General features: G+C 47.6%; 1 long non-coding RNA gene across 1 annotated transcript in view; it reads left to right on the top strand.

Annotated features, from left to right (window-relative positions):
- Positions 1-3,961: 3,961 nt before the first annotated feature.
- The window catches only part of LOC141166072 (uncharacterized), a 137,122-nt gene continuing 121,150 nt past the window's right edge, over positions 3,962-19,933 (top strand). Inside the window, exon 1 of the long non-coding RNA XR_012251246.1 lies at positions 3,962-4,040. This is a non-coding gene — a long non-coding RNA (uncharacterized lncRNA). The remainder of the gene's footprint in view (positions 4,041-19,933) is intronic.

The raw sequence follows: 19,933 nt of genomic DNA, 5'->3' as shown, positions 1-19,933 counted from the left end.
TAGGCAGAGACCCAACCAGGAAGCCAGAGCCGCTTCACTTCCAACTACCCTACAAATCCTAGGCCAGTGGGAGAGGCTCTTCCTGAAGGACGGCTTGCTATGCCGAAGAATCCAGCTGCCTCGAGAGCTTGATGTTACCTGGCAGGTAGTAGTTCCAGGAGCGCTAGTAACGCAGCTAGCCCAAGAAGCTCATAGAAGAGGTGCTCACTTCGGTGTAGAAAAGACCTTTCGGTGGTTGCAAAGGCTGGTGTATTGGCCTCAACTGCGGCAAGAAGTCGAGGGGGGGGGTCTGCCGAACATGTCGTCAGTGTGAGTTGAACAAGCTCCCATTCAGACCATCTGAACTTCTGCCCCCTTGGAAGTCTTGATGATTGACTACCTGATGATAGGAACTTCATACAATGGCTACGGACACTGTTTAGTCACGACTGATCACTTCACCAAGTTCGCAGTAGTGACGCCTACTAAAGACCAGACAGCAGAAGCCGCAGCTAAGGCCATCTGTCAGGATTTCATCCGGATTTATGGGTGCCCGAAGCGAATACATTCTGACCAGGGGGCCTGCTTCCAAGGACAAGTGATGGATGAGCTATACCGCATCTATGGGATCGACCGATCCCGAACAACGCCCTACCACCCTCAAGGGAACGGCACATGCGAGCGCTTCAACCGAACCCTGTTGCAAATGTTGCGAACGCTGGAAGCGGACAAAAAGATGAAGTGGCCCGAATTTGTGTCCGAGCTGGTGTGGGTGTATAATAATCGAGTTCATGCGACTACCGGTTACACCCCTTACATGTTGCTGTTTGGAAGAAGTGGGCGAGAAATTACTGAACTGGAGCTAGACTCAGAAGACTCCGGCCCGGGCAGTAGCCCAAGTACCTGGATTCGAGAACACCAGCGTCGGCTTCATACAGTGAGAAGACTGGTTGCTCAGAAGTTTCAGGAAGTAGAGCATGCAGATCGGCCCCCGACCACAGGCGGATCACTTCAGCCAGGAGACCGAGTACTGGTAAGGGCCAAACGATTTGGGAGTAAACTGGACCATCGTTGGGAGGCGATACCACAACGGGTGGTGAAGAAGGTTCACCCAGACAACCCCATCTACGAAGTTAGGCCCGAAGGGGATGACGCCGCGACACCCAGGGTGTTGCACCGCAATATGCTGTGACCTTGCTCCTCTGAAGCAGAAGTCTGTAAAGAAGTTGGGCCTTCAACCGTATTGGCTGAAGTGCCACATGCAGGAACCTTGGGGGATGAAGAAGGATGGGCCACAATGCAGTTGGGCCCGTCAGAACCATTGAGGCCAACCCTGAGTGGAACCCAGAATGAGTCGAGAAATGACTTGCAATCCCCAGTAGTTGATTCATCGGATATTCCGGAGTCACCTCCGCAAGAGGAGCCCCGCAGAACTGAGCGGGCTAATGCTGGAATTCCTCCAAACCAGTATGCTCAAGAAGAGTTTATCTGGTCTCAAATCCAGCATAAAACGCAGGAGTGTGCCCAACTCCTGTCTGAACTTGCACTGCTTGGAAAGAGGCATCAATTCTGCGACAAGTCCACTCGCCCGAGGACTGGCGAGCAAAAAGGAGGGAGGAATGTAGCAGAGGCGAGAGAGCTTGTAAGGGAACTCCTACATGATGTTTCAAAGATGGAGAGAGGCTGCCATCTGCTGGCCAGACACAGTCAAGCGGAACCGAGATATGCAAGGGAAGTTGAAGGGAGAGCAGATTTAGACACTGGACCCGATCAGGTGACTTCCAGGAAGGAGTACTGGGAGATTAGAGGCCAGCGCGCCAAACCTGAGGGTTCTTTGGAACCAAGCAGCAGAGAGGAGCAGACGTGTTCCTTGCGTGCTGGGAAGCCCCGCGTGACAGGCCTAAGCCAGAGGCCTGTGAGGTGCCACAGCCGGGCACCGGTAGAAGAGCTCCGGATCCCTCACAGATGTGACTCGAGTGCAGTGCCTGCTGCGGAGACTCGGAACCTGCTTGCGGTGCTGAGTGAGTTCGCGGAACCCGACGTCACCCGCCGACAGACGAGGTCTGGACCCCCCTACCCAAGGCTCGTGAGATTGCCTCCAACGGCCAAGCAGAGAGGACTTGAGAGACGGCTGCCCCAGGAAAGTCATGCCAGCGAAAGCAGAGGAGCTGCATACGTGAACAGGGCCGTCACTTCTACTGTTCACCCACGGTACCGGGGACAATTGGGTTTAGGTACTCAGGTTGGGAGGGGAACGGTTGGGGCTAAAGAAGCTCAATGTGATCTAATTGAATTTATCCGGAAAAAGACTAACGGCCTAGCGGGAATAACCGGTGACCCCCGCTAGAGCCATATGCACAGTTAAGGAACTCACATGGTGTCTCCCATGATCGAGGGCACCACATTAACTTGAGAGACTTTGCATTTTGCTAATACTTCAAATTACTGTTTATTACCCTAGTTGCAATCCCTTGTTCAGCGTACCTGTTATATATATATATTCAACTCTTACTGTTCTCGCCTTGTGTCTCTGTGCGCTGCATTCCGGCACCTGCATTACAATTAGACAAGCCGGAACTGGGGTACTGGCTAGAAGTGGAAGTCGGGGCAGCCTGGAAGCAAGTAAAGAATCCTCCTTGCCAGGTGAAGTTGGAGGCCTTCCCTTTCCACTAAACACTTTGGCCCTGCTGCTTGTAGCTGTGCGGTGGACCTCGTCCCTGAGTGCAACGTTTCTGTGCTCACCCGTATGGCAGGCAGCTCGGGCCTTGCTGGTGCGTCGCTCCCACGTGGCGGTGCTGGACCCTGCGGTGCTGCTGAGCCTCCGGGCGTCTGATGGGGCCAGGAGACCTGCAGTCTCCTGCCCTCCGGTTTCTGCGGCTGGGCCTTCAGTGCCCCACAGCCTCGGACTCCGGTGTCCGGTTCTTCTGTGTCCCTCTGGGGTGAACTGCCGCGCAGCTCCACTCCCCAGCTCTTCTCTCATCTACGTCCTGACTTCAACTCCTCACACTAAGACTAACTAACCCCGCCCCCAGATCCCAGTTGCCAAGGGGAGGAACTCCCCTTGCTGGTCTGGAGCCAGGAAAGTGTTGCATGCTTAGTAAAACCTGATTAGGGGACCCCTGCTTGCTTCCAGGCATGGCATCACCTCTTGTGAGGGAGGCAATGCCACTGTGGCAACCGGACCCCTGGGGTGCCACACTTACGTGGAAGCACCTGCCTGTTACCTGCCGTGTCTGCCAGCCTTCTTACCTGGAAGCATCTGCCTGTTACCTGCCGTGCCCGCTTGCCTGCCTTTACCTGCCGTGCCCACCTGCCTGCTTACCTGGAAGCACTTGCCTGTTATCTGTTGTGCCTGCCAGCTTGCCTTCCCAGAGTACCTGTCTGGCTATCAGCTGAATCAGCCTGCCTGACTACCTGGACCACCCGTCAACCTGTCTGCCGTGTTCTTCCGCTGTACCTGTCAGTTCCTGCCTTCTGACCCGTGGGAGTCACCTGCTCTCACACAAGGTCGGTCCCAGAGTGGCACTTGGTCCCTCTGCTCAGTCCCTCCCTGGTTCACGGAGTCGACTGAGTCGCCGTGCGACCCTGGTCAGGCCGGGTAGATACTTAGTTACGCCCCTCTGGTCCCTCCTTGCACCGCAGCACAGAGGTTCCACCACCCTGATCCGTAACAGACATGAAGTTTAATACCAGAACATACTTTAGTAAATTAGTTTATTCAACTAGTCTCAGCAAAAGTGGACATATATTTTGTGTAAATTTGTTATAGCAAACCAGTAACTTCCATATTAATGAAATGGAAAAAATATAGATGCATATATTATTTTTTTGTAAATTACTTTGTTAATATTTAATAAATTAATAAGAAAGCCAAAGCCATTTTAAGCACTGTAAAATAACACGTGTTATCTACTTTCGCTGTACACCTTGCACTTCTCCTCCCTTTCCCATAGGGTCCAAAGGTAAATCAACTAGGCTTTGCATAACTCAAGTTAAGGTTAAAGGTGTTAAGGGTGACCCTGACTCAATGCTTAAAGCACGTTGTGTAAGTGATTTTCAGGGTAAGTTTGCTTGATTCAATTTACAAATGTCACTAATCTAGAATCCTTTGGAGAAATGACCTTTAAAAATGAATAGTATAATTACAGTTCATTTAGATTATCGATGCAATATGTGAGTGAGTGCTGTAAAGTTTATTTTTAGCCAATAAATGATCTTATAGTTTAATTATATTTTCATCACAATAAAACTATTTTACAATATAATAAGTAATGATGTATTGTTTTGATGTTCACAAGCTTTGCATATTAAAGAGCTAAAATGTAACTAAAAAGAATACAGTGTTGCATATGATTTAGTAAATTATGCAGTCCCATATTAAAGGGGTTGTCTCTCCTTAGGCTATAAGTCTGCAGTTACTCTATGTGACTGCAGACTTGTAAATCTTCACATTGCGCGCTGTGAGGATTTTCTGGTTCCGGCAGCGGGAGCGGACGGTTATATGACCTCGATTATGCGATTTGTGTACTTCCAGACACTTTCTGACTAGACTTTTCTGGCCTTGTTCAATAGACTTGCATTGAGCGATGTCACGCCCATCTAGTCAGCACGTGACCACATGTATGCAAGTCACATACTTTCAGTCACACGCCCGCCACTCTCGTCGACGGAGAGTCCTCACAGCGGTCAGTGCACAAGATGTGACTATTCATAAGTCTTCAGTCACATAGAGTGACTGCAGACTTGTAGCCTAAATCCCTAAACCCAGACAATCCCATTAAGCACTAGGCACTAGAGGTCCAGTGCCTAGTAAAGCACTAAATATGTGATGAGGTGAGGAATTGTGCTTATGTTTGTACCTGTATTACACTTTTCCAAAAGGGCCTATTAGAGTAGCAGTGCATTTTGCTATCATCTGATCTGAGATACTCAAACCAGTTCAATGCCTGATCCCCAAATGCTCTCATCTGATCTGAGATACTCAAACCAGTTCCCTGCCTGATCCCAAACCTTGCATGTCATACAGAGTAGGCTCCCAATGCAGCTGTGCTTCACTTCCTCTTGTCTAAAGTCAGCAATGTGTCTTGCCTGCTAAGCATGGACCAGAGAAAGAGAGTGTCACGCCATAAACGACGAAACCGGGAAATGGCTGAGCGTTGGGACCGGCGCCAGTCCCTGCCACACTAGGAGGGTCCTGACTTTCCCTTATCTCAGGGGTACCTCTGATGGTGAGGAGGCCTGAGCCGCCAGCATCTTCTTAACTCCTTCGCAGGCCCTGACAGTGACCCCCTCTCCCCATAGAGAGGAAGACAGTACAAAATAATGATACTGTCACAAGAAGGGGAAATACAGACAGGGTAAACGGAAATAGCAGTCACACTAAATGCTCACTCAGTCACAGAGGAAACACATGGGAGTTAAGGAGGGGAAAGAAAAAAAGGAGAGAAAGCAGGTAAACACGCAGCAAAACAGCAACCACGATAGCTAAGTAAACCTCCAAGCTCCTATACACAACGCTCCTCCTTCACTCTCCAAGTCAGGCAGAAGAACTGATGATTGACATTCCAGGAAGTCAGAGCTGAGTCCATATAGAAGGGAAGAGTAGTTAACCCAAATCAGCTGAGAGACAAGAATGTCAGGAAAACCCAGCAACCCAGATTAACTCCTGCACTGCTGGCAAAAAGCAGTAAGTTAATAAACTGGAGTGGAGCTTCAGCCCAGTGTGTGTGAGCTATGCCCAGGATGCTGCAGTTCTCTGGAACCTCTCTGTCGTGGTAACCCCATGACAGTGAGCTTCTGTAGTTGCTTTATAGTGTGACTGAAACTAAATGCAACTGACATACCCCTTATGTTATAGATTATATTTGAAGCAAAAATAGCAAGGCTTTTTTGTCTGTCCCTCTCTCTGCTTCCTGTTTAGCTCAAATGTTATGCCCGAATTTCAATTACCAGGATTAATTAAGCTCCTGCACAAGAAACAAGTTCTATAGGCCCTATAGTAGAAGTAGAAGAGTGTATATAAATTGGGAAGCAGCTGTGAAGTTGCTACATAATAAAGTCCAGGTCAAAGAGAGCTGTTTTTTTCTAGAATTTTTGGTTGTTCAGGTTAAAGAGAACCTGTCATTCACACTGCACAAACCACGGATAACATGAATCAGACACTATCTGTAGCCAGGTATGTTTTACTCTGAAATACTGCAGTACTTCAAAGTAAACATAATTTGTGAAGGCCGATGTAGTCACATCTTAGCTGTGGGCGGCGCTCTCGCTGGTGGAGGTCTTCATGAAAATGGCACGGCGCATGTGCAGATTGACCTCCGGTGGTCTTCAGGAAAATGGCGCCGGAGGTGGCGCATGTGCAGAATGAGATCTCAGCTCAATAACAAGCCAAGATCTCATTCTGTGCATGTGTCAACTTCGGAGCAATTTTCCTAAAAGCCGCCGGAGGTCAATCTGCGCATGCACCATTTTCATGAAGACTGCCACCAGCGAGAGGGCTGCTGACAGCTAAGACAGCGACAACCCGAAATTCAAATTAGTGTAACAGAGGCAGAGGAGGGGCCGTGGCTGAGCTCTCTGAGCCGAAGACCCTACCCACAGTCCCGCCCACAAGTCCTCATATGTAATAAATGTGAGGCTGGAGGTGGCCTTTACAATATTATTGGACACTAGTGATGCTAGCTTATGTACGAAAGTATTTACCCCCTTGGTTTTTTACATATTTTGTTACATTACAACCAATGTCTAAATCCGATTTGTGTGTGATGCATCAGCACTAAATAATCTAAGTTAGTGAAGTGACAAAAATATAGGCATAACTTAAATTTATGGGATGACATAACTAAAAATTGGAATGTGCATATGTATTCACCCCTTTTGTAATGAAGCCCCTAAAATATTATAGTGCAAGCAATTACCTTCATAAGTCACATGGTCAGTGAAAGGAAGTCCACCTGTGTGCAATCTAATTGTCACATGGTATGTAAGTATATATGTTACTGTAAAAGTCAGAAGGCCGGTAAAACCTAGGATTTACCGGTCAATCTGGACATTTACCTAGGCCGTCGGTAAAAGCTCAAAATGAAAAGTAAAATTGGACTTTTACCTGTGAAGTCTTGGTAAATGTTAACATTTACCGTCGAGCGTGGTAAAAGTCAGATATATCAGGTGTGAAGATGGTACATCTGACTTTAACCAAGCACAGTTGGTAAATGTGCACATTTACCACGTCTTCTTGGTAAATGTCAGAAGGCCGGTAAAACCTAGGATTTACCGGTCAATCTGGACATTTACCGAGGCCGTCGGTAAAAGCTCAAAATGAAAAGTAAAATTGGACTTTTACCGGTGAAGTCTTGGTAAATCTTAACATTTCTCAACAGCGTTGGTAAAAGTCAGATGTATTCCATATAAACGAACGATTTTGGACTTATACCTGGGCGAATTGGTAAATCTTTACATTTACCAGCATGTGTTGGTAAAAGTAACTACCAGCATGTGTTGGTAAAAGTGATTTTGAGTCACAGAATTCTGACTCTTACCAGCAGATGATGGTGGTAAAAGTTAACTAAACGCAATTTCCGACTCTGATGAAGGCCTTAATCGTTAGAAATATTTTTATTCTTCAAAATGCAAATGCAAATGAACAAATACAAATAGGAAAATGCAAATAGAAAACATTTATGTAGGAAAATACTTCTCAAAAATGACAAATTACCGCAAATACAAGAATAACGCAACTTCAAAACTATGTAATTCTGAATTCAAATAGGAAACATTTATGTAGGAAAATACTTCTCAAAAATGACAAATTAACGCAAATACAAGAATAACGCAACTTCAAAACTATGTAATTCTGTAATTGTGACTAGGGATAAGCGGATAGATCCGTCCAGACCCGTTATCCGAGTGGATAACGGGCTGTACGGATACGGATAATCCCGATATCTGTCGGATATATCCGTGCCTTCCGATAATGCATGTTTCATGCTTCATCGAAAGGCATGGATGGTGCGAGTGTGCAGGGCAGACAGTTATAAAGCTAAATTGCTACATACCGGAGGTTTCCCAGGTCTCGTCGTCCGCGTTCTCCTTCCAGGTCACATGACTGCATACGTCACCACGCAAGTGACGCATGCGTAAGTCATGTGACACAACTCGTGTCACATGACTTATGCACCTGTCACTTTCGTGGTGACGTATGCAGTCATGTGACCCGGAAGAAGGAGGATGCGGCAGGCCGACGAGACCTGGGAAGCCTCTGGTAGCCTCCGGTAAGTAGTGATCTTTAAGTGGCGGAGAAGGGGGGTCCGGCCAGAGGGCGGGATGACCCTAGTGGGCGGGGAGTTCCTACTGCAGTGACACAGCGAGGATCTCCTCGCTCAGGTATGCCCCGGCCGAGTCCCCACCATCACTGGTGACGGCAGGGATGCCCACCGGCGTGCAGGGAGTCTCCCCCGCATCACTGGTGACGCAGGAGGGATGTCCCTGCACATGGATAGTTGTCCCATAGACTTATATGGGACACGGATAGGACCTGGATCCACTCGGATCTCGGTCTTATCCGTACGGATAGACGGATATCCAGCTATCCACTCAACTCTAATTGTGACCTGTTAAATTGCACTTAATTTTTCATCTCAATGAAAAAGACATACAACAAACACAAAACCCAACCTATTTGTTGCAACACGGTTGGGTATTGTGACACTTTGAATGGCACTTCATTTTTGCCAGCCTACAAACACATTTCTTGTTTAGGCACTTCTTTAAACAGTTACATTTCTTCAATCCCTGACCTCCCACCAACGATTGTTGGGAAACCGCCGTGCGAAGGCTGATCTGAACTTTTTTCACATCCTGCAATCCTATGAAATTTTCCTGACAGATGGTGAACTGATTGCGATAATATAATGCATTTAGGATCCCAGCGGTAGTCCCCACTTGGTAGAAGTCATCTTTTTTTATAATAATCGCAATGATCGACTTAGGGTCCATTTTTGAGCGGTCGACGTCTGGAATTCTGATTCTGATGTTCTGTCCAATGATAGGTTCGGGTAATTTTTGACTGGAACATTTCAACATTTTCTTGGCCTGTGTTTCAAGTCCTTCTCTTGCAGCTTTTCGAACTCTTCTGACCGCACCAATTCTTATATTGATTGTATGCGAAATCAAAACGTCAGGTTGCTGATCATCATGAAGTTCTCCATCTTTCTTAGAAGGCTTTGACTCGACACTTTTTTCTTTTAGGTCTTCATTATTTTTGGATGGCAAAATTGGTGGAGTTTCATATGCTGTTAAGGTGTGCGGACAGTTGGATAAGTCCAAAGCTTCTCCTTCCGTTGTGAACAGCTGATGACAGTTGGATTCATCCGAAGCTTCTGCTGCTGTCGGTGCTGACGTGTGATGAAAGTTAGATTCATCTGACCCTTCGGCTTCTGTTGGTGATGTCGGATCACTAGGTTCCTCTTCTGAAGAGAGATTTCTGATCCCATCACTAGGAATTTTGGAGGTAGCTAGACCCATCTGCATTGGTACTCCGAACATAGCTTCATAGGGCGAGCATTTTATTCCCTCATGGTATGCTCTATTTTTCATTGCTTGTACAAAGCGAAGGCCCTCAGATCACTTGGGTGTCTTATTTGTTTCCATCCACGTTGACAACATGTTTTCAATGTCTTGATTTGCTCTTTCCACAGAGCCTTGGGACTGGCTGTGTCTTGGTTTACCATGCACTATTTTCATATCAGGCCACATCGCGCACAAACTCTGTATGATCTTGTTACAAAATTCCCTCCCATTATCAGAATGCAGAATACACGGGGCACCAAAAGTGGAAAAAAATGTCAAGGAGGTGGTACGCAACCTCTTCTGCTCTTTTAGTGCATAAAGCACGTAGAAGAACAAATTTAGTGACGTGGTCTTGATAGATGAATATGAACTTGAAATCATTATCACAATTGGATTGCATGTCAATGAGATCGACTTGAGCATGAGAATTCATTTCACTGTGTAGGATGGATTTCACAACAAGGCCTTTTTTGGTAATCTTCTGTTTTTTCTGGCATGGCTGACAGAGTCGCAGATAAATAACTATTGACTCTGTTGTGACATTTTTGAACTTACGGTTCACCTCCTTTAGGATCCTGGTCCGTCCTCCGTGGCCGGTACTGATGTGCGCATTATGAATGACACTAAAGAGTTCTGCACACCGAACGTAATGCAACACGTTGTCTTTTTCACACGAGATTGGTGCAATTAACTTTTCATCACTTCCGATGGTCATGATGTTGTACCTCTTCAAACGCCTGTAGTGAGTACTCTGTTTAGGTACCGCCACCTTAGCCTCCTTCACTTCTTTCAATATATTCTCGTATTTATCGTCCGTGAGATAAAAATTATTATCTCGCTTTTTCTCCACCACTTCATTCAAGAGCTCCGAAAAACGATCTTTCATTTCCTCACTCATAATCTGACAATCAGCTAGTGCCTGTGCAGCTTTGAGCAGTATGTGTGTAAGGTGCCCCAGTGAGGTAGTCGTAGGCGAGCTGTAGCCCCCTCTCGCTATGGCACCCTATAGACAATACGTGTCCTCCCTCTGAAGTGTGGCTGTGTATGTGGTGCTCTTCACTTACTTCAAGCCATCCTATCGCGGCCGTCTCCAGGCATTTTTCTTCTGGGACCAGGGCAGCAATAATTTCAGAGGACACGAGGTTCTTAACCAGAACTTGGACTTTACTTGGGGAAGAGGAATATGTACAATATTTACAGGCAGATATAATGGATAAGGCCCGACAGGTTATCATCTCTCTCACAGGTGCTGGTAACTCCTTCAGCCCTGGCTCCCTCTTTAAGCGAAACATCTCCGTGACCCTAATCTCTGGCCCAAGAGACTCTTCTGTCTTAACAGTGACCTGGATCCGATATCTCTCCCCCACGTCTTAGCCTGGAGTCCTATTTATCTTCCTCTGCTTCCTGCAGACTAGAAGTGCCCTGTGTCCTCACTCTGTTTGATGAGTTTCTCCGGCGGGCGAACAGGACTCGTGCTCTTGTGTGGGGAGAATTGCGCACTGGGATCTCACTGTCTGAGGGTACGGAGCTCCCGTCTACCCTAGCAGCCACTATAGTCAGGCTGTCTGAACAACTTGCGGTCTCAACTCGTACTACTGAATCACTTCCTGATTCTGGAAACTAAAACAGAGACTTTCCTAATATGCCCACCCTCAGTGAGCTGTCATCCCAGAACTTTAACCCATCACTGTCTATAACTCTGCTGGCAGACTCAACCTGACATCAGCACCCAGAACAGTGGCATCTTGTGGCTGTTTTCAGGTACTACAGCCCAGAAGGAATTATACCAGGAACAAGCTCTATATCCCTCTAGGCTTGATAAGGGCACTAAGTTCCCCCCTCTACTCTACTAACTGGACCACTAAAGCTAACTCCCTTAGCTTGGTCTACCACAGTTAGGGAGGTCAGACTTCAGGAACACTTCCTTTAACTACCTCAGTACCAAGGGAAGGCTACGCCCTTCCCCACTATTACATTCCCCGACACTTTAATGTTGGTCGTCCCTGACCACACTAAGCAATAAACATCAATCAACAGCTATAAAATTATATTACACTACTAAATTTTACTAAAACATTTTTTTTAGTAAACGTCTGGTCCTGAGGTCATCTTCTTAGATGGAAGACCGGCCCTTCTCGGTTAAGGGCCCCGGAACAGCAACTTCAGGACAGTCAGTTATCAACTTCTTCAGAGGTAACGGTCCTTCTTGGTAAGGACCCTGGAAAACGCAGTGTCCATGTCCACATTTTTAAGGCAGGTCAACACCTCAATAGCCCCCAACCTCCTCCTGGGGTTGCATTCTGAGGCACACAGTCACAGGTAACACCCTGTGAGTCTCTTTCTTCTTGGCCCTAGCGGGGGTCACCGGTTCTTCCCGCCAGGCCGCAAGTCTCTTAGATTTGGAGGATATCCATCCTCAAGGTGTACCTCAGCATTTTAAATTCCAGCAGAAAAAGGCGCAACAAAAAGAAAACAAAAGTAAAACAAAAAGAGCAGCTCTCCTGGGCACGCAACTTTTGGGTGCTGCTTAAGGCCTTCCTGGCCTAGGAGGTAGGGGAACAGTCCTCCATTTTTTTTTTTTTTCTCTGTTTCAACTTAAGTCAACATAGGGCACTCCGCCCCCACTGGGTAACAGTCCCAAACTGCAGACAGGACCACCACCGATGGGTCCTAAAGAGGAAAGTGGAAGGTCAACGGACCTTTTAGCCAGCTCACTTCCTTCGGGCGTCCTATCTCTCCTTCATCAAGGCGGCCCATGCTGCAGAGTAAGGTAGCTTCCTCCGCCTCCAAGGCTGGTCAGGGTACCGGCTACGCCCGGGGTCCTCATCCGAGGAGGTGGCGCTGCCACAGCCAACTTGCGTGGGGCCATAGCTGGTCATGATGAAACTGTGGACCTCCTGAATAACAGCCGTCTGAGTCCTTTCGGCGACTCCACTATTAACCGCCTCGGCCCCTCCTGGGTGTTTGGTTGTTGAGCCCATAGCCTCACTTGGAGAGTCAGCCCTACTACGACCTGGGACATCCTCCTCTTTTTCGGCACCATCTCTCCGCTGCTGGCTTCCCGGCTTTTCCTCCTGCGGGGTGCCGACCTTGGGAGGGGACAAGAATCCTCCAGGGGCTTCCCTAGACCGACGTTGCCGAGCCTCCCTCTCAGCCCTTCGCCGGAAGACCTGCCGGTCCTTCTCTAGGACGTCTTCCCACTTGTATGGGCGGGTGACTGCAGCCGCGTACCACCCCCTTGCACACTCACATTTTACGAAGAGGACAATTTCCCCTTCCCGCAGGTTGTGGAGGCGATCGGGCAGGTATTCGCTATTGATGGCTTCCCGGCTGATAAATACCTTGTGCCCAGTCCACTCTTCCTCGAGGAACCCGTATCCCTCGCGGACACGGAAATCCACAACCCGCCCCCGGGTCTGGGAGTCCTCCACTGACTCCCTCAGCGCCGTGTTGGATCCCTCTAGCCAGCCTCTTAGGAAGGTGTCGGTCCACCGCCGCTGCTCCCGCGAGGTCATCGGAGGGTCGCGGGTGGCCCACTGTGGACTTCCGGGCTTGGTGTACCGCTCTGCGGAGGGGGAATGTAGGGCCTCTATGGCCAATGACCAGAAGCTCTCTTGCGGGGCCTTTCTTTTAGGAGGCTTCTCTTCTGCTCCGCCTCTTGAGGGCCTGAGGGCCTCTGTTGTTGCCAAGGCTGCTGTGGCAGGTCCTACAGGGGTGACCGGCAGCTGGGGCATGGACCGCTCACCTTCTATTAGTTCCGCTGCAACGATTGCTCCGGCCCCTCCTGGGTGTTCTCCTCCCTCAGCCGAGGGGGACGACTCTTCCAGTACCCGGCTCCAGCACCACACACGAAGCTCGTGCAGTAGCAGGCCCAGCTCCGGATCGGGCCTAGTGGCCCACTGAACAGCCACTGGGGGTAAAGGCAACGGTTCGCGGGCAGCGCCCGCCGGTGAACGGCTTCCAGCAGCGGCACCCGGGGTAACGATCTGCAGGGGTTCCGACTCTCCGCCGGTCTCTCGCACGCTGTGAGGCCCTGAGGCTGCCATTCTTGCAAGACGTCCGCTGCCGGATCTCCTTCTCCTGACGTGTCGGACAGAAAATGGCGCCGGTCGCTTACCGGTGACGCGCGTCTTGCGCGTCCAGCTCCGCCTCTTCCTAGGCCGGACATCTGACGTGACCGCCGCGTCACTCGTTACTCTCGGCCACTCCGCCTTCAGCTGCGCCCCCTCTCTGTGCGCGCTGATTCTCACGGGGCCGGGCTTCACTTTACGCCGCGCCCTCTTCCTCTCTGGACGTCCCATCCTGGGACGCATCTTCACCGCTGGGCCCATCCTTCTTCGGGCCGGAACTCGTAGGGGCTGGACATCTTTTCGCGCTCTCCAGCGCCGTCCACTCCCACGATAGGCGGTCCTTCTCCCAGACTTTACCGCCGTCGTCACCATCTTGGAATCCATGCTTCGGGCCGCCATCTTGGGCCGCATGCCTTCCAACACTTTCTCCTCAGTGTTCTGTGTCGGCTCTTCCCCGCTTTCTTCGTGCGAGGAACTCGCATCCTGCCGACTACGCCAAATGTAAGGTGCCCCAGCGAGGTAGTCGTGGGCGAGCTGTAGCCCCCTCTCGCTATGGCACCCTACAGACAATACGTGTCCTCCCTCTGAAGTGTGGCTGTGTATGTGGTGCTCTTCACTTACTTCAAGCCATCCTATCGCGGAAGTCTCCAGGCATTTTTCTTCTAGGACCAGGGCAGCAATAATTTCAGAGGACACGACGTTCTTAACCAGAACTTGGACTTTACTTGGGGAAGAGGAATATGTACAATATTTACAGGCAGATATAATGGATAAGGCCCGACAGGTTATCATCTCTCTCACAGGTGCTGGTAACTCCTTCAGCCCTGGCTCCCTCTTTAAGTGAAACATCTCCGTGACCCTAATCTCTGGCCCAAGAGACTCTTCTGTCTTAACAGTGACCTGGATCCGATATCTCTCCCCCACGTCTTAGCCTGGAGTCCTATTTATCTTCCTCTGCTTCCTGCAGACTAGAAGTGCCCCGTGTCCTCACTCTGTTTGATGAGTTTCTCCGGCGGGCGAACAGGACTCGTGCTCTTGTGTGGGGAGAATTGCGCACTGGGATCTCACTGTCTGAGGGTACGGAGCTCCCGTCTACCCTAGCAGCCACTATAGTCAGGCTGTCTGAACAACTTGCGGTCTCAACTCGTACTACTGAATCACTTCCTGATTCTGGAAACTAAAACAGAGACTTTCCTAATATGCCCACCCTCAGCGAGCTGTCATCCCAGAACTTTAACCCATCACTGTCTATAACTCTGCTGGCAGACTCAACCTGACATCTGCACCCAGAACAGTGGCATCTTGTGGCTGTTTTAAGGTACTACAGCCCAGAAGGAATTATACCAGGAACAAGCTCTATATCCCTCTAGGCTTGATAAGGGCACTAAGTTCCCCCCTCTACTCTACTAACTGGACCACTAAAGCTAACCCCCTTAGCTTGGTGTACCACAGTTAGGGAGGTCTGACTTCAGGAACACTTCCTTTAACTACCTCAGTACCAAGGGAAGGCTACGCCCTTCCCCACTATTACATGTGCAGCTTGCAAAACACTCAGGCAGTCGTCCAGCATGAGGACGCAAACAGGAAGTACGCCCATTTACCCACACTGCTTGGCAAGAATCCCATGTTCTTTTGTAATAGGGTTACTCAGCATTGTGTGAAAGACTGTACAACAGCACCATCTACTGGTCTAACATTGCCATTGATGAGTTAGTGATTTTCTTCAGGCAGTGATTGGGCAGCAATCTAAGAAGAGAACCCAAGGAAACTAGGACTTGAGGCAGGAGCTATTTTAGGGAGAGTGAGAGGACTGGTGCTGTGCTGACTAGACTGAGCCCAGACAGGGCTGTTGCGCTGTTTCCTTCCAGCCCTTTCTCGGAATGCGCTGTCTTCCGATTCCCCTGATCAGAGACTATGGTGCTCGGGTGGAACAGACCGTTCATGGCACCCAGCAACTCCGGCTCAGAGCTTATCTACATATCTTCTGGTTCTACCACGTTGGCGCGGCAACGGTAAATCGTGTGAGCGGTGTGAGCGTCCACCTTGCAAGGGGCCCTTGGAAAGACTTTGGACCCTGCGCTCTACAGGAAGCTAAGTACAGGACAATTTATACACTACTACACCGGCAGCGTGTGTACTTCTTGTAACTTTTTGTGAGAGGGTGCTGCGGAACACTGATACCCTAAGATTCATAGGACGTTCTCTTTTGCATATTTTAGTGTGGGGTTAGTGGTTGTATGTTAGCGGGAAGTGGGCACTTTTTGTATGATCGGAACAATAATCATAGGATAGTCAGGATTGACATCTGTATATATAGAACGTACATACGTTAAGGATAGTCAGGATTGACATCTGTATAAATAGAAAGTACATACGTTACAGGGTAGCAGATACCTTACAGGGTAGCAGATTTTGTTCATTGTTATTACCATATTTTCCCCATTTACTCTTATTACATTTATAAAAACTTTGAACACTGTGTCCTCCATTTCCTCGCCGTATCTGCCTAATCAGACACCTTTCCCACTGTGTCCTCCATTTCCTCGCCGTATCTGCCTAATCAGACACCATTTCCGCGGTGGCTTACACTTTTTATTACACCCTTCTCAGCTACATTTACCAAGAAGCCGTGGTAAATGTGCACATTTACCAACTGCGCTTACACCCTTCTCAGCTACATTTTAATGTGCACATTTACCAACTGCGCTTATACCCTTCTAAGCTACATTTACCAAGAAGCCGTGGTAAATGTGCACATTTACCAACTGCGCTTGGTTAAAGTCAGATGTTCTATCTTCACACCTGATATTTCTGACTTTTACCACGCTCGACGGTAAATGTTAACATTTACCAAGACTTCACAGGTAAAAGTCCAATTTTACTTTTCATTTTGAGCTTTTACCGACGGCCTTGGTAAATGTCCAGATTGACCGGTAAATCCTAGGTTTTACCGGCCTTCTGACTTTACAGTAACATATACACACCATTTAAGAAAGGCCACATAGGATGCAACACAATTAAGCAAGAGGCACCGCTAACCAAATAACACCGTGAAAATCAAGTCATTGAGAAGGGTTGGGTTTTAAAAAATATTCCAATCTCTGATGATCCCCAGGAGCATCATCAAATCCATTATAATCAAATGGAAAGCACATGGTGCCACAACAAAGTTGCCAAGAGAGGGCTGGCCACCAAAAAACTCTGAATCTGGGCAAGGAAGGCATTAATCAGAGAGGCAGCACAGAGACCAAAGGTAACCCTAAAGGAGCTGCAGAGTTCCCAAGCAGAGACTGGAGTATCTATCCATATGACCACAATAAGCCATACACTCCAAAGAGGTGGCCTTTATGAAAGAGGTGGCAGAAAAAAAGTCTTTACTTACACACAAAAATTGTAAGGCTCGTTTTGAGTTTGCCAAAAGACATGTGGGAGACTCCCCAAATGTATAGATCAAGGTGTTGTGGTCAGATGAGACCAAAATGTAACTTTTTGGCCACAGGGACAGGGAAAATTGTCCCAGTTGAGGGGAAGATGGATAGTGCAAAATACAGGGATAATCATGAGCAAAACCTGTTTCAGTCTGTCAGTGATTTCAGACTAGGACAGAAGTTCCCCTTCCAACAAGACGATGCCCCAAAGCATACTGCTAATGCAACACACAAGTGTATTAAGGGGAAATGTGTAAATGTTTTGGAGTGGCCTAGTCCCAGACCTTAATCCAATTGAGAATCTGTGGTCAGATTTGAAGATTGCTGTTCACCAGAGGAAACCATCTAACTTGCAGAAGGTGGAGCATTTTTGCCTTGAAAAATGGTTAAAAAATCCCAGTGGCAAGATGTGGAAAGCTCATAGAGACTTATCCAAGGTGACTTGCAGCTGTAGTTGATGCAAAAGGAGGCTCTACAAAGTACTGACTTTATGGGGGTGAATATTTATGCACACTGAAGTTTTCAGTTAGTTTGTCCTATTTGTTGTTTGCTTCACCAAAAAAAAGAAAACCAAATGTTCACAATTGTATGCATGTTCTTTACATGAACTGATGCAAACCCTAAAAAAAAAAACAGTGAAATTCCAGGTTGTGAGGTGGCAAGTGATGAGCGAGCACTAAAATGGTTGGGTACTCATTGCTCGAGTCGAGCAAATTGGAATGCTCAAGTGCTCGGTTCGAGCAACGGTGGCCCTCCCAGAGGTCTGCAGATGGCTTATAAATTGCCGAATTCGATGGGAACAGTGCTCAAATGACAAAGGAACATGGGGAAGACTCCTGGAAGCATCTCTGACTCCCAGGTTACTGCTGTGAACAATGTTGTCAGAGTATTACGCCACTTTTACGGACTCACAATAAACCAAAATGGATTTTACTGGGAAAAATGTTAAGGAACATCCTTTCCAGGGTAATGACTTGTATATAAGGGAAAATAAATTCCTGTAGAATGTAAGCCCACAAGGGCAGGGTCCTCTTCCCTCTGTACCAGTCTATCATTGTTAGTTTTGTTTACTGTAAGTGATATCTGTATTTGGTATATAACCCTTTCTTATATACAGCACCATGGAATCAATGGCGATATATAAATAAATAATAATAATAAATAACCAAAAACAAAAATGCTCCTCCACACTTTGGGCTATGTTCACACGTAGCATTTTTGATGTGTTGTTGCACTTTTGCATTGCTTTTAACGGTGAAAAATACATTCACCAGTAAATGTAATTTTAACATTTTACTAAATTATCTGGCCATGTTGTGTGTGAGACATGATCAGACACATCCTGCTTCATTTATGAAGGAGGGACTATGAAAGTCACAAAGCCTATTGTTATAGGGCCATCAGGCGACCCTTACTATTTTTAAAGGGCCAGCAGTCGGTCCTCACTATTGTTAGAGAGCCATCAGCCAGCTACAGGGAAGGAAATAATTATTTGATCCCTTGCTGTTTTTGTAAGTTTGTCCACTGACAAAGAGATAAACAGTCTAGAATTTTAAGGGTAGGTTAATTTTAACATTGAGAGATAGAATATCCAAAAAAAAAATCAAGAAAATCACATTGTATAAATTAGATCAATTTATTTGCATTTTGCAGTGAGAAATAAGTATTTGATTCCTCTGCACACATCACTTAATACTTGGTGGCAAAACCCTTGTTGGCAAGCACAGCAGTCAGACGTTTTTTGTAGTTGATGATGAGGGTTGCGCACATGTCAGGAGGAATTTTGCTCCACTCCTCTTTGCAGATCATCTCTAAATCATTCAGATTTTGAGGCTATCGCTTGACAACTTGGAGATTCAACTCCCTCCATAAGTTTTCTATGGGATTAAGGTCTGGAGACTGGCTAGGCCACTCCATGATCTTAATGTGCTTCTTTTTGAGCCACTCCTTTGTTGCCTTGGCTGTATGTTTTGGGTCATTGTCTTGCTGGAAGACCCAGCCACGACCCATTTTTAATGTCCTGGTGGAGGGCAGGAGATTGTCACTCAGGATTTTATGGTACATGGCTCCATCCATTCTCCCATTGATGCAGTGAAGTAGTCCTGTGCCCTTAGCAGAGAAACACCTCCGAAACATAATGTTTTCACCTCCATGCTTGACAGTGGGGACGGTGTTCTTTGGTCTAAAGGCAGCATTTCTCTTGCTCCAAACATGGCAAGTTGAGTTAATGCCAAAGAGCTCAATTCTCCCAATAACTCACAGAATCATCCAGGTGTTCATTGGCAAACTTCAGATGGGCCTGCTCATGTGCCTTCTTGAGGAGGGGGACCTTGCGGGCACTGCACGATTTTAAACCTTTAAGGCGTAATGTGTTACCAATGGTTTTCTTGGTGACTGTGGTTCCAGCTGCCTTGAGATCATTAACAAGTTCCCCCCGTGTAGTTTTAGGATGATCTCTCACCTTCCTCATGATCAAGGATACCCCACAAGGTGAGATTTTACATGGTGCCCCATATTGATGTCGATTGACAGTCATTTTATATTTCTTCCATTTTCTTACTATTACACCAACAGTTGTGTCCTTCTCACCCAGCGTGTTACTTATGGTTTTGTAGCCCATTCCAGCTTTGTGCAAGTCTATGATCTTGTCCCTGACATCCTTAGAAAGCTCTTTGGTCTTGCCCATGTTGTAGAGGTTAGAGTCTGACTGATTAATTGAGTCTGTGGACAGAAGTCTACTATACAGGTGACTATTAGTGTTGAGCGAGCACTAAAATGCTCGGGTGCTCGAATCTCGGGCCGTGCTCACCGTGATACTCGGGTTCTCGACCGGAGCAACGAGCCCAATGTTAGTCTATGGGAGACCCGAGCAGTTTTGCGGTGGCACCC

Source organism: Phyllobates terribilis, unplaced genomic scaffold (genome assembly GCF_046119375.1).
Source record: "Phyllobates terribilis strain yellow unplaced genomic scaffold, ASM4611937v1 Scaffold_1__5_contigs__length_1240528914, whole genome shotgun sequence".
Classification (NCBI taxonomy): domain Eukaryota; kingdom Metazoa; phylum Chordata; class Amphibia; order Anura; family Dendrobatidae; genus Phyllobates; species Phyllobates terribilis.
The sequence above is the reverse complement of the archived record's forward strand: the minus strand, read 5'-3'. Positions and strand labels throughout refer to the sequence as shown.